The sequence below is a fragment of the Lampetra fluviatilis genome, chromosome 82 (assembly GCF_964198595.1).
Source record: "Lampetra fluviatilis chromosome 82, kcLamFluv1.1, whole genome shotgun sequence".
NCBI lineage: Eukaryota > Metazoa > Chordata > Hyperoartia > Petromyzontiformes > Petromyzontidae > Lampetra > Lampetra fluviatilis.
In genome coordinates, this window is record NC_136356.1 from 945223 (window position 1) to 961271 (window position 16049).

Sequence of the window (16049 nt, forward strand, 5' to 3'; positions counted from 1 at the left end):
CGCTTACGTTGGCCGTCGAGAAGTCGGATACTCCGATGGAACCGGGACCGACTGACGGGGTTTTGAATCTGCCGCGGTCTGTCTGGATTCGGGAACAAATGATGGATGAGTTGTTGTTGTCCATGCGGAAGCGGTCTATGAGGGACAATGGGAGTCCGAGTACGGCTGTGGGGCCGCGAACCGCTCTCCGAGATGGTCTGCTTATGTGGCGAGAAGGGTTCCAGGAAAGCTGGCGTGTGGTGCTACCAACGTCCTTGCGATTCGAGTTGATGAGAACTCTCCATTGTGACACACTATTGCATTTAGGGGTGCAGAAGACTTTGTTGACGTTGCAACGTCATTATTTTTGGCAAGGCTGGTGTGTGTCCATCGCTGATGGGATAGTAAGGGAGGAGCATGGCCGAGTGCTGCTCATCCCCGAAATGGCACTAGCTGAGAGTATGGTAAATGGATGTTGCCGTGGGTTGACGACCACGGTGAGGGTTACGGCGAATTAAACGTTACCGCTGGGGAGCGTGGCTCTCTCCACGCGAGGGTGTGCGATTAGGGGTTTTGTTGGTTTGTTGAGAGTGACTGTGGGTACATGCTGTGTACGTCTGAGGTCTGTGCTGGTCCTCAAGGGAGGACTGCTGGTGGGTAAGAGCAGAAATTTTTTTGTTGTTGTTGTTTTCACGTGTAAATAATATTGCTGTTAAAATGTAAATACTGGGGCGTCCATCGCGGTTATTTGGGTAATTATTGGGGTTTTCTTAAGCGGCCCGGAATTACATCATCTCCACTACCCTGGGGCCGGGTGGCTGTCGTGTACGACATGCGGATGTGCGTTGTTGTGCTTTGTGCTGTTGTTGTTCTTGTTGTTATATTATATGCTTAGTGTCCTTTAAGGGGGAAGGTCGGTTCACCGCATTACGCTTTGGTATTGTTCAGCCGAGGTCGGCTGGGTTTTTTCTATGGGGGAGGGTGGTGTAATGCGGGTGAAAGCGACCTTCCGGATGTGACGTCACGAAGAGGCGGAGCCAGGTGACGTGGGTGAAAGGTTGGGGTCCTTAAGCGGGTAAACCGGAAAGAGAAGTCAGTCGGGTTGTGAATGGAAAAGGGTGAGGCCACGAGGGCGAATGAGAGGAGGGGGGCACCGCCGGCGAGCGGGAGCCGACCCCAGAGTACAGCCAGGAAGGCTGTGTGTTAGAGGCAGCGGTGTGGCTGCAGAGAGTCGCAGGAGCGACGAAGAGAGAGAAGAGTACAGCCAGGAAGGCTGTGTGTTAGAGGCAGCGGTGTGGCTGCAGAGAGTCGCAGGAGCGACGAAGAGAGAGAGACAGCACGAGTCTGTCAGAGCGCTGCGGAGTAAGCAAGAGCGAGAAGAGCAGCAGCGATTACAGCCAAGGGGGCTGAGAGTGAGTAACAGCAGCGGAGCTGCTGTGGGGCTGCAAGAGCGACAAAGAACAGCAGCGGGGCTGCTGATGGTGACTGGAGTGACATCGGAACCAGCACTGAGAGAATAAGAGAGACAGCCGTGTGGGAATGCAGTACGGACCAAATAAAGGACACTGAGCCAGAGATCGTGGTCAAGTCTTTTATTACACGTGGTATGTCTAGCCTAGTGGGCTGTGCGCTCACATGGCTCTGAGAGTGTGGTCCCGTCATGCAATGGCTGACGGCTTGACCTGACAGCCCGGAGATCGAGACACTCTGTGGCTTGTCTAGCCTTGTGGGCTGTGCGCTCACATGGCTCAGAGAGTGTGGTCCCGTCATGCTATGGCTGACAGCTTGACCTGACGGCTCGGAGGTTGAGACCCTCCGAGGCGCGTTGAAACAGTGGGCTGGAGATTCGTAAGGTTCAGGTGGAGTTGTCCTGTTACGTTGAGACTGTATCCCTCAGTTGTTAGGGTGCATGTTGTGCAATGAGTGAACGATGGGTCGTCTCAGCTCGGTCGGTACAGTTATATGCTGCGATGCGAGTCTTCGAGAGAGACTGGCTCGTCTCAGCTTGGTCGGTACAGCTATATGCTGCGATGCGAGTCTTGGAGAGAGACTGGGTCGTCTCAGCTCGGTCGGTACAGCTATATGCTGCGATGCGAGTCTTGGAGAGAGACTGGGTCGTCTCAGCTCGGTCGGTACAGCTATATGCTGCGATGCGAGTCTTGGAGAGAGACTGGGTCTCAGCTCGGTCGGTACAGCTATATGCTGCGATGCGAGTCTTGGAGAGAGACTGGGTTAAAATCCCACCGATATGGCCGACGTGTGCTACTGGTTGTGACGCCGCGTCGGAAAGGCGGTGGGGTGGTAACATGGAAATCCCCCCCCCCCGATATGGCCGACGCGTGCTACTGGTTGTGACGCCGCGTCGGAAAGGCGGTGGGGTGGTAACATGGAAATTCCCCCCCCGATATGGCCGACGCGTGCTACTAGTTGTGACGCCACGTCGGAAAGGTGGGGGGGTGCTAACGGGTGACTGTCATTGCATGCGTGATTCTAACGGGGGGGGGGGGCTGTGCTGGAGCGTAAGTGGGTTAGCCAGTTTTCATGTATATTTGTTGTTAATTCCCCATTTTCTATGCGGTTCCCTTTTACCCTCGTCGATTCTGTATATATTACGTGATTGTATTTCTTATCGGTCGCCGGTCATTTATTGATGTTGTTGGTTCGGAGGCACACCTTTTCGATGTTTCACAGTTGTGTTACAGCCGGGGACGGCTGTGTGTTTATACAGGGGGGGGTGATGTAGTGACAGAGAAAGGTCACTACTGTGTCGGCCCGTACAAAGGCTGGGGCCCCAAGGGGGTGCCTGGGGGGTCACGTGGTGGAGGGATCCGGACCCTCCCAGAGGTGGGGGAAGTGAGGCGTGTCCTGGGAAGGGAGGCGTGGCCTGAAGAGAGCCAGCCACGCCGGGGCGGAGCCAGCCACGCCAAACCAAATATAAGCGTGGTGTGAACGCAGAGCGAGGCGGCTGTTGTACTGTACTCCAAGGTGAAGACATCTTCGGTCGTCAAGTCCCGAGTCGTCGTCCTGGGCCAGGCAGGCCGTTGCCTGCCTGGTCCAGTCTGTGTCGTGTTCCAGAGTGTTAGTGAGTTGAGGAAGGTGGTCACCACCTCATGTAGAGTGTTATATTATTTACCGTTTAATAAATAGTGTTGCCTCCAAGTTGCGTGTGTGTGCACCTAATTCAGTCTTACTACAATTGGAAAATAACACTACCCAGGAACATTTTTTTCGTGTAACACATGGACCCCGTTGTCGAACCCATGAAATTGAAGACGTCCATATAATTGCCTTTTAACTATCCCAAGAACAAGAATTAGAATGAGTGAGACGACCTTTGCCATTGCAGCACCAACGTTTCGGAGCAGCCATTTTCCTCTCTTAACGTCGTAAATCTTCCTTTAAAAATATTTGAAGCAGAAAATTAGCGCTGGTTACAACCACATTTGCCAATGTGATTTGTAACTTTGATCCTCACCCATGAATCGATAGTTACATTTTAATGTGCAATTTTATTTAGGTACTGTGTGATATCGTGGTGTGGTCGGGAAGCTTGTGTTGCCTCCGAAACGTCGTGATTTTTATTTTTATTTTTATTTTATTTTACTTTTATTAATTTTATTTTTTACCTACATGACTTTACCGAAAAAAACCTAAGAATATTAATCCTTGCAGTCACGAAAGCTTCAAATCTGGAGTTTTTGTTTGTGTTTTTCTGCCTTGCCCAAGATTGCATTTGGTGTTGACAAATCGCCAGAAATTGATGTACTTATGCAATTTGTACATGCAACTTAAAAAAATTAATATTTGGTGACTTGTAAGAATAGGTTAGACCCTTTCTGACTTGTTTATCTAGCCTATATTTTGCATTCCTATTTGTGTTTGTTGTTTCAACTTTTTGTCCTTTGGTTGTTAACTAAATTGTCTTATGGTTGTTATTGTTTGACTTGCATCCGACTGGGATTTTTGCACACAGCGTTGAAATACGCCGTTTTTTCTGGAAGATTTTGCTGTTTTTTCCTGGACTTTTCTGTTGCGTGTAGTCACTTTAAGATGTTTCTTGTTCATGTTTTTGTTTGTTGCGGTTGCACCCGAGTCAAGAGCCGCATGGCTCACAGGGTTACACCTAATAAATGATACTGAAAACTTTCTGCTGCGCACCTACTGAACATGTGTGAAAACTATCTAAACAGCTCATCGGGTTCTTCTCGTCTAAATAAAGATTGTGAATCTGCAATTTTTTAGGAGGGTCCTGTCAAATTTTCGTAGTAGGCGTTGATGCTGCTATGTAATCCCAATTGACCAACTTTTGGTGAATGTTTTTCCCCCCGTGATATTGGCACACAATAGCGTACTCTTTGCAAATTAGATCACAGGATCTTTACCATCCTATGTGAAGCAGATGGCGCAAATTTTATGGTGAGCATATGTGCAAGTATTAACCAGGGAAACTGCCGAATTCAAACCGTAAATACGTGATACAAGCAGATAATTCGATACAGCTATACCATGTCCCCAAGATAGGATCATTAAAGTGTACAATCGGACTCGGGCTTTTGTGTGACGAGACGAAAATTACGGTAAAATTTAGGTAAAATTGATGTATTTTATCACCGATACTTTATTTTAATGTCGTGTTTGACTGCACACTATCATCTCTACCTTGTCAAAAGCTAAGGCAGAGATGGAAAAAAACAGGGATCACAATGGATAATACGACCGCACGTTCATATTTTCATTTAGTGGTTTAGACAATTAGAACATTCAAAGATTAACCAAAAGCCACATTTATTTTTTTCTGTAAAATCTCAAAAGTACTTACATGTACAGCAAAACGAGATTATTGCTGATGACATAAAGTCCTTGAGAATCGTCCACTGCCATCTTGATGGGGACTCCAGGAAATGTCGGGAGAGCTGTAATTACCCAATCAGTGCTGGAGCAGTGAATGTCAGCTTTATATAAAGTTTTCAAATTTCCGTCAATAGCCCAACAACCCGTGCCTGTGCAATGGACGATGTGCATCGTGTATGGGTTAGTCCACAGGTTTCTCGTTAGTGTGAATGAGGCTAGATCACTCGGATCGATCAGGCCACAGGTCACTCTCCACATTTTATTCAGAGATTTAATGGCGTACAGGTCGTCGGTCACTCCACTTGACATTTTCACAACTTGATCTGTCAGTACAAGACGTGTGAGAATTAGTATTTTAAAAACTTGGAGCCATATCGGTCATTAACTCTGTGTAAGATTCGAGATAACATTTTCAAATATATTATTTCTGTTGGTGGGGAAATACATCGTGTTGGATTGTATGGCTATTGACAAGTGTTTTGAACTGGGGGGTGGGGGGGGGGGGGACATTGGAATATTTAGTTAAGAGAGAGCTGGGGCAGTAATATGGCCACGCTTCAGAGCGTGTAAAACTTGTTACCGAACTTCGTGGTCCAGTGGGTGCCTGTCACTGTGGGTCTATTAACCTCAACACTGCGTGCTGTCTGCTTCACAGTGATTGTTACAGATCGTGTGACATCATTCACAAGACTAGGCCATTGTGTCTCCACGTCATGGCCCAAAGTATAACACACATTTGATAATTACCTGCGAATTTCTGAATTGAAAGGAACAAAGCAATGACGATCCCTTACTAAAAACACCTACCAGGAACCTCCTTACACATTCCTGCGGAAGGAGCTGGAAGGAACGTTGGGTTGCTCGGTCAATGGCCAGGGTCAACAGCGGCGTGGTGTATTCCGCAAATATGCCCGACTGTGAGGGCGGGCACAAGCCGGCGTGAGTAGGTTAAACGTTGAGTTTTATAAGGGCACCACGGGGTGACCAGCCCCTGCCCACCCAGACCCACCCCTCCCACTCCCCACCCAGCCCCTCCCCACTCTCCCCACCCAGCCCCTCCCCATCCTCCCCACCCAGCCCCTCCCCACCCTCTCCACCCAGCCCCTCCCCACCCTCCCCACCCAGCCCCTCCCCACCCTCTTCACCCAGCCCCACCCAACTCTCCCCACCCTCCCCACCCAGCCCCTCCCCACTCTCCCCACCCTCCCCACCCAGCCCCTCCCCACTCTCCTCACCCAGCCCCTCCCCACCCAGCCCCTCCCCACCCTCCCCACCCAGCCCCTCCCCACCCTCTTCACCCAGCCCCACCCCACCTTCCCCACCCAGCCCCTCCCCACCCTCCCCACCCAGCCTCTCCCCACTCTACTCACCCAGCCCCTCCCCACCCTCCCCACCCAGCCCCTCCCCACCCTCCCCACTCTCCCCACCCAGCCCCTCCCCACCCTCCCAACCCAGCCCCTCCCCACCCTCTCCACCCAGCCCCACCCCTCCCATTTTTGGATGCACGACGGATGGACACAATAATCCCCTGTGGGCTGGTGTAACCAGGAGGTTACTATCAGTAAAAAAGTCACAATAATCCGTGAGGCTTTCCTGGATAAACAATTGCCGCGGTGGGGAAATGTTATCTCCTTCTCCGGGTCTACAGGAGGTCGTGGATTGGATCCCTACCCTGACACCTGTATATTTGGAATATTTTAATCTTCTCTCTCCCCGTGGTCGGGTGGATTTTTCTCCGGGTCCTCAGTGATTTTCCCTCCACATTTATAAACATGCGTTTAGAGCAATTTGGCTCCTATAGATTTCCAAAGGATAATACGCAGTCATTGAGCTATCATTTGTGGCCACGTCGCTTCTCAAAAAGGACGAATAGCTCAGTGGCCGTACCTGGTAAAAAAAAAATAGACTTTCTGATTAGTTTACAAGCGTGATAATCTTCTTTTTATTATTTTATTATTTTCATTCTACGTGATTTTACCGAAAGAACCAAGAAGATGAATCCCTGCTGTCACGAAAGCTTTAAATCGAAATTTAAGCGTGATAATAATATCACTGAGAGCAACGCACAGGGGGGAGGAGAGCGATTGAGAGACAGACGTGGTGAAAAGTGGAATCAGAGACGCGTCGAGTGATATACATGTGTATGGGACTGCATAGAGAAACGTTAAGAATGTATAAAAGTGTAATAAAGGTCGTTGAGGCGACTTCTGGAATCCGTTTTTTATTCAACTTGTATTACAGCTTTCCTTCACACTGCTAGCAGGCAGCGTGAGAGGGATAGATAGAGAGAGACGCACCGCCACGTGGCAACCTGTAGCCCCGCTCCCGCGTGGCCCCCTTCCTCTGTTCGTTCCCGTTCTGACCACGTGTCGTTCGTCTCCACCCCTATTTAATACCCGGGTCACATGGTACGTTTCCACCAATCCTGGTTAGCCTCCATGGAATATTCCAGGACCCCTCGTAAGCTGCTGGGACCACGCCCCTGACTCATCTCCCCATTGGCTGTGGCCAAAGCCAGCAGAACCAATCCCCTACTTACAGCTGTCACCTTTCCATTACGTCAGGGCCACGCCCCTAGGCTTCCCCCCATTGGCTATGGACCAGGACCAGCAAAGCCAATCATCGTGACGAGTTGTAATCCGTCAACGACCCGGATATAACCTCACATTACAGATGTATAGACTGTTTTGAGGTGTGAGATATGCTAAACGGGAGAGCGAAGCCATCTACACCGACGCAAATTAAACTTGCCAACCTCTTTAGGGACGTCTCCAGGGAGCTTCATTACACATGTGCAGGGGTGTTACAGGAGAGCAAACAAACACACAGGGTGTCTACATCCACACACAGGGGTGTCTACATCCACACACACAGGGGTGTCTACACCCACACACAGGGTGTCTACACACACACACAGGGGTGTCTACATCCACACACAGGGTGTCTACACACACACACAGGGGTGTCTACACACACACACAGGGGTGTCTACATCCACACACACAGGGGTGTCTACACCCACACACACAGGGGTGTCTACATCCACACACAGGGGTGTCTACATCAACGTCACGTAGGTAAAAAATTAAAATTAATAAAAGTAAAATATAAATCAAAATCACGACGTTTCGGAGGCAACACAAGCTTCCGTCTTCATGTGGAACCGTCACAGCACGATAGCTGTATCAAGTAAGATAAATTCCAAGAAAACAGTCCTTAACAACTCTTGGAACCTCCCATTTCAACCAGTCTACACAACAAAGGCTCATTCCTAGCAGCGTGCTTCAGCCGAACCTCACCTCACAATAATAATATCCAGGTGTCTGCCTTGGCTCCTCCCACCCTCAACCAGTATATATACAAGGACTGTTTTCTTGGAATTTCTCTTACTTGATGCAGCAATCGTGCTGTGACGGTTCCACCTGAAGACAGAAGCTTGTGTTTCCTCCGAAACGTCGTGATTTTTTTTATTTTTTTTATTTTACTTTTATTAATTTAAAATTTTTACCTACGTGACTTTACCGAAAAAACCTCACTGTCTCTTGACCCCCCTCCTACCTGGCTCCCTCACTAGCAGTTGTCTCGCTCTGTCAACTGACCCCCCTCCTACCTGGCTCCCTCACTAGCAGTTGTCTTGCTCTGTCTACTGACCCCCCTACTAGTTGGCTCCCTCACTAGCAGACGTCTCACTCTGTCTACTGACCCCCCTCCTACCTGGCTCCCCCACCAGCAGTCGTCTCACTCTGTCTACTGACCCCCCCCCCCTCCTACCTGGCTCCCTCACTAGCAGACGTCTCGCTCTGTCTACTGACCCCCCTACGACCTGGCTCCCTCACTAGCAGACGTCTCACTCTGTCTACTGACCCCCCTCCTACCTGGCTCCCTCACTAGCAGACGTCTCACACTGTCTACTGACCCCCCTCCTACCTGGCTCCCTCACTAGCAGACGTCTCACTCTGTCTACTGACCCCCCTACTAGTTGGCTCCCTCACTAGCAGACGTCTCACTCTGTCTACTGACCCCCCTCCTACCTGGCTCCCCCACCAGCAGTCGTCTCACTCTGTCTACTGACCCCCCCCCCTCCTACCTGGCTCCCTCACTAGCAGACGTCTCGCTCTGTCTACTGACCCCCCTACGACCTGGCTCCCTCACTAGCAGACGTCTCACTCTGTCTACTGACCCCCCTCCTACCTGGCTCCCTCACTAGCAGACGTCTCACACTGTCTACTGACCCCCCTCCTACCTGGCTCCCTCACTAGCAGACGTCTCACTCTGTCTAATGACCCCCCTACTACCTGGCTCCCTCACTAGCAGACGTCTCACTCTGTCTACTGACCCCCCTCCTACCTGGCTCCCTCACTAGCAGACGTCTCACTCTGTCTACTGACCCCCCTACGACCTGGCTCTCTCACTAGCAGACGTCTCACTCTGTCTACTGACCCCCCTACGACCTGGCTCCCTCACTAGCAGACGTCTCACTCTGTCTACTGACCCCCCTACGACCTGGCTCCCCCACTAGCAGTCGTCTCACTCTGTCTACTGACCCCCCTCCTACCTGGCTCCCCCACCACTAGCAGACGTCTCACTCTGTCTACTGACCCCCCTACTACCTGGCTCCCCCACCAGCAGTCGTCTCACTCTGTCTACTGACCTCCCTCCTACCTGGCTCCCTCACTAGCAGACGTCTCGCTCTGTCTACTGACCCCCCTACGACCTGGCTCCCTCACTAGCAGACGTCTCACTCTGTCTACTGACCCCCCTCCTACCTGGCTCCCTCACTAGCAGACGTCTCACTCTGTCTACTGACCCCCCTCCTACCTGGCTCCCCCACTAGCAGACGTCTCGCTCTGTCTACTGACACCCCTACTACCTGGCTCCCTCACTAGCAGACGTCTCGCTCTGTCTACTGACCCCCCTCCTACCTGGCTCCCCCACTAGCAGACGTCTCACTCTGTCTACTGACCCCCCTACTACCTGGCTCCCCCACTAGCAGTCGTCTCACTGTCTACTGACCCCCCTCCTACCTGGCTCCCCCACTAGCAGACGTCTCACTCTGTCTACTGACCCCCCTCCTACCTGGCTCCCTCATTAGAGGACGTCTCACTCTGTCTACTGACCCCCTCCTACCTGGCTCCCTCACTAGCAGTCGTCTCACTCTGTCTACTGACCCCCCTACTACCTGGCTCCCCCACCAGCAGTCGTCTCAGTCTCTCTACTGACCCTCCTCTCTCGCCCTTCTGGCACTCCTCTTTTTGCTTGGACCCCTTTCCGTGGTTGCCGCTCGTTGGGTCCCCGCAGTACTCCTCTACGTCTGTAATGAAACGACTTCCGAGACACAACTTGTAGAGGGTTTCTTATTTATATCTCGTTACTTTAAGGACAGGGTCACGGAATAACATAAGCACTGAGTTACTTCTAGCTTAGTCACCCATACAGCCACATTGGCGACGTACACTATATTGCTGACTGACTATATAGCGACGACGACGATGAATACTGTAAAGCCAGCTAGCTATGCAGCAACAATGATGACGTAGAGATGGCAGCGATGACAGTGACGAGAGCCAGGACCCGATACCACACGACCGCCCCAAAACCCCGTTTGCCTTTCCCTTATATCCCTCCAGAGTGACCAGGCCCCGTTCTATAACGCACCTATACCCGTAGTTAACCCCCATGGTCAGCAGATGGCACCCTGTCACTACATTACCCCCCTATGTTTAAAAGAGAGCCGTCCCGGCTAATACCAACAATAACACTGGTCAACACACTTTTTCTGGCTTGAGGTATTCCAACGGTTTTGAGGTAATTTTGGGGTGCTGATTCCAAATCTGGCATCAGTTTTTGTCTATCACATCAGGTTTTTGAGATATCAAATATTGCATTTTCAATAAAAACTGCGGAAGAAAAATATTAAATAAATTTGGATATCTACAAAAAATGATATTATAAACACACTATCCTAAAAATACAGCACCATATTTTAACACTAAAGCAGTCACTGACTCGCAACAACTTGCAATCATTAGTGATAAAGTTAATTTCTGCTAAAATCAATGAAAATGGGGTATGCCGATAGCATAAAAATGAGATGTGATAGAGCAAATCTGAGATCAGATTTGTAATCAGCACCCTGAAATTAGTCTAAAACAGCTGCAAAAGTCAGGCCAGAGAAACTCTTTTTTGTTGTTGTTGACCAGTGGAATTTATTTCACATCGTATGTATCCAACTGTGCTAATGGGAGGTGCGTGTGGATTACCTTGAACAAAGATCCATTGTTGCTTGTAAGAAAAATATAATTTTCTGTCACTGTTGAGTCCCCAAACACGATTGCCCGTGATTGCAATTTCTCTGAGACGTCCGAACATTCGATTCCATGTGCAATTGCACCAGGCATACACAATGCTCTCATTCTTCACTGCAAGTGACAAGGAGGAGTTGGATGCTATGTGTGTGAAATCTGACCACTGCTCAGCTGAACACTGCAGACCTGCATCGATATGAAAAAGCAATTGATTAAATTACATGATAGAATGGAGCTTACAATACGTATTTTTAAATATAATTTTACAAAGTAATTTACGAAAATATAAAATATGTAAATGACGAGAAAATTAGTGCAGAGTATAAACAAATAGCTTATCAAAACACAAGTGTGCCTTGCATGTGCAATTCTCTCAGCCGTATTCAAACCACCAACTTCCCAGAAGTAATGTTGTGACCATTTGTCATTTATATTGGATGCAACGCTGATGACTAAACTTCCTAGTGAACCCTACTGAGGACAAACGCAGTATAAAGTTGCGTCTTTGTTTCACTGCTGCCTGTTGATGAAAGCTTCACCTTTACCTCGCCATAGCCTAACATTCATTTCACTGAATGAACGCCTCACTTTTACATGAAACATAGTTTTATTATTAAGTGATCGAAATACCTTTTCCATTTGTAGGTGAATATAGAATGTACCTCCTTTTGGAACACATTTGTTTGCATAACACATTTGGTTTATAATAACAATGCTAATCTGTGTAGAGAAGTCCCGACGGACGCACTCGGAGACTGCGATATGTTAAGGGCTTTCACCAGGGTTTATTAAAGGTGAACAATAACACACAAGGGTACACAATTCCCAGGGGCTAGGGGTCCTACTCTGAGTCCTGGTCCCTGCCCGGCTAGCTCCGGTCTCTCTCTCTCTCGTGTCGGATCGTGAACTCTGCCGACTCCACCGACCGGAGAGAGAAGCACCTCTACGGCTACCACCGGCTTCTCTCCAGACTCACAACTCGATCCCTCTCTCTACCCCTGGTCCCCTCTTCACCCTGCTCACTCTACCCGTTCCCACAGTGACCCCGCTTACGTCACGGGGTCTCCCTTAAGTACCCCAAGAGACGTGACGTCATCGCACTGAACGGCACACCTAACGTCACGTCCACATTTTACTCCTCTACATCTGTAACGTGCACAGTTTCCACTTGCCCGAAGGCAAGTGACCCTGAGGCGCGGAGCCCAGCTCAGAGATCCGCTCAGTAAAAGTCGAATAAAAAGATGTTGTAGTAATAGATTTTTACCCTTTCAACTGGTACAAAACTGACACCTTTATACAAGGCATCATGTTTGCAATAACCACAACACAAGCAGTCAAAATGCAAACAAAAATAAACAACTCTGATGATGATGATGATGATAATGATATGCACTGCCCTTGAAGTTGATTGATCCACACCCGAGACAGCTTTTCTTAGAGCCTAGTCTCCATTGGTGTTGGACCAAATGACGCCAAAAGGCATACAACTCAAAGACAGCGCACTATCAGAGTATTGAGAGCACGGGGTAAGAATTTACACTATGAGACATCTCCTTTACCAGTGGCAAAATATAGTAGTTGGTTTTTACCCTTTCAACTGGTACTAAAATTTCTGGCGGTGGTTTGGGAGAAAGGCGTCAGGAGGTCCGAGTGTTATGGAGGGCAACCGGTCCTTTAGGCAGTGTAACAGAGGCAGGCGATTTTTAAGGTGATTCTGATGGGGATTGGGAGCTAGTGGAGTGGCTATGGGGGGAAGTCGGAGGTCAGACCCAGTTAGTGGGAGGTGGGTACAGTGTGTGCGAGGTGGTTGTGTAGACGCTGGAGTTTCTTTAGGTTGTTTTGTGGAGACTGAGTGAGTACTGAGTTGCAGTAGTCAATGCGTGAACCGATGATGCTGCATGCTAGTGTGTTTGTGGTGATGAGTCGGTGAAGATGACGAAGGGCTCTAAGGAGGTAGTTGCAGTTTCTGATGACCAGGTTGGTGTGAGTATTGAACATCAAGGTGGAGTCCATCGTGACACCGAGAAATGTGAGATGCTCAATGAATTTAACAGCAGACCCAGCGAATATGATGGTTGTATATTCTTAGGTTTTTTCGGTAAAGTCACGTAGGTAAAAATTTCAAATTAAGATTAATAAAAGTTAAATAAAAAATAAAATAAGAAATCACGACGTTTCGGAGGCAACACAAGCTTCCGTCTTCAGGTGGAACCGTCACAGCACGATTGCTGTATCAAGTGAGAGAAATTCCAAGAAAACAGTTCTTGTATATATACTGGTTGAGGGTGGGAGGAGCCAAGATAGGCCCTGAATATTATTTTTGTGAGGTTCGGTGCGGCTGAAATCGCTGCCAGGAATGAGTCTTTGTTGTGTAGAATGTTTGAACTGGGAGGTTCTAAGAGTTGTTAATGTTTTACCTACGTGACTTTACCGAAAAAACCTAAGCATATGAATCCTTGCAGTCACAAAAGCTTCAAATCTAGAATGATGGTTGTAGGTGGTGAAACGCTTTTGTCTGGTACTGATGCGGATGGCTTAAAATTTCGAAGGGTTGAGTGAGAGAGCGTGATACCAGAACCAGTGCTGGAGTGCGATAGATCAGTCAGACAGGTGCGCAGGGCCAGAGGTACCAGATGGGGTGAAATCGGCAAAAATAAGGGTGTCGTCGGCGTGTGAGTGATGGTGCATTCCAAAACTATCGCTGAGCCATCCGATGGGTCATGTGAATTCACAGAAAAAAATGGTCCGAGAACGGATCCCTGACGGACGCCACAGCCTGTCGTGAAATAAGGGAATGAAAAGTTGCCAAACTTAGTGGTGGAATACTTGTCAGAAATGAAAGATTTTAACTGTACCAGTGATGCCGAAATCGGAGGTAAAAATGTCTATTAGGGTGTTGTAGTTCATGGTGTCGAAAACGGATGAGATGTCGAGGGCAATGACAGCGACTATTGAACCAGAGTTAATTATGTGCAGAATGCGGTCGAGTCGAGGTTGCAAGTGAGGGCGGTCTCAGCAGAGTATGTTTTGCAATAAGCTGATTGATGAGGACAGAAGTTTGGAGATGAGGTGTTGTGGGGTGTTAGCTGTGCGAGCGCTTGGCGCTCGAGGAGCTTGAAGGAAGTGGACAGGTTCGTGATGGGACGATAATTTAATAAAGATGGTTACCGCATCGCTCACTTTCAGGTATGCTTCTGCGGCAATTGTGAATGCTCTTTCTTCAAATATTTAAAAAACTATTGGAGCTATGCACTTTTACATCTAGATTCAAAACTAATTTCTTTAGCACTGCTTTTGGAGTTTAGTTTGTTTTCATTCCCCGCACCTCCGATTAGCATGGTTGGCTACGTACAGTTTGAAAGAAGTTCAACAAACATACGTACATACACTAATGTAACCATTCACATGCCAATGTTAAAGCTGTACTTTCCGGGAAAGTATCGAAATGTAAATCTAATCAGGCCTCATGGTGTACAGAGCATTCTCCATCTCTTACACTGGTCAACAAAAAAAATAAAAAAAATGTATGGCCTGGACTTTTGCAGCTGTTCTAGTCTAATTTCAGGGTGCTGATTTCAAATCTGATCTCAGATTTGCTCTATCGCATCTAATTTTTATGCTATCGGCATACCCCATTTTCATTGATTTTACCCGAAATTAACTCTGTCACTTATGATTGCAAGTTGTTGCGAGTCAGTGACTGCTTTAGTGTTAAAATATGGTGCTGTATTTTTAAGATAGTGTGTTTATAATGTCATTTTATGTAGATATCCACATTTATTTAATATTTTTCTTCTGCAGTTATTTTTTTAAAATGCAATATTTGATATCTCAAATGTGATAGACAAAAACTGATGCCAGATTTGGAATCAGCACCCCAAAATTATCTTAAGACCGTTGGAATAACTCATGCCAGAAAAAGTGTGTTGACCAGTGTTATCCTTTCTATTTCTTTGTCCACTCAATGTGTGTGCAATAAAGAAGGGTCACTGCCCTAAACGTCACTGATTATATACTTTTCCTTTTAAGGCCATGGTATTATTTATGAAGAGTTGAGTTTGTTTTGTTCATGATCTAAACAGACATTCAGCAACATCATCTAAATATGTGATTGGCGTCTCTTCAATGTTTTTGTTTCTTGAACCACTAAGAACTTCAACAATACAAAGGAGCCGCCGAAGCAATTCAAAGCAAATCAACTGAGGCAATTTCCTGGCTTATCTGGAGACAGATGTTATATTTATCCACACAAATTCAACGACATCGGTCATCCATGCCTCCAGTTTAGGTGGGAACAATTCCTAAAATTATGAATGGTGACATGGCCCAGCAGAAACACATTCACCGTTTGTTGCAGGGATCCACAGTTAGAATCCAGCAGGCCAATTTGATTAATACTGCGGTGTATATAAAATTGGATTACACTTACTCTTTGGTTATTTCGGTAAAGTCACGTATAAAGAGAAAGTAATAAATTAAATACTAGCATACGACGTTTCGATTGCAACACAAGCAATCATCATCAGGTATAAATGAAATAGAAACACAAATCTAGTATACTTAGAAATGTAATGTAATAACAACAGAGAGTCGGATAACATAACAGTCAACACCCTACCTGATTACGTTCTTCCTGAGAATGCTACATTTGAGAGAGAGATAAAACACAGAACCAGATACATATAGACAGACATATAAGCAGAGACAGATATCACAGAGATACATAGAGAGAGAAAGACGTACATAGGCACACAGAGAAACCACGCCTCTGTCTCGAGGCCTGGTTGATTACGTTCTTCCTGAGAATGCTAAATTTGAGAGAAAGATAAAACACAGAACCAGAGACATAGACAGATATTTATGCAGACAGATATCACAGAGATACATAGAGAGAGACAAACATAGGCATACATT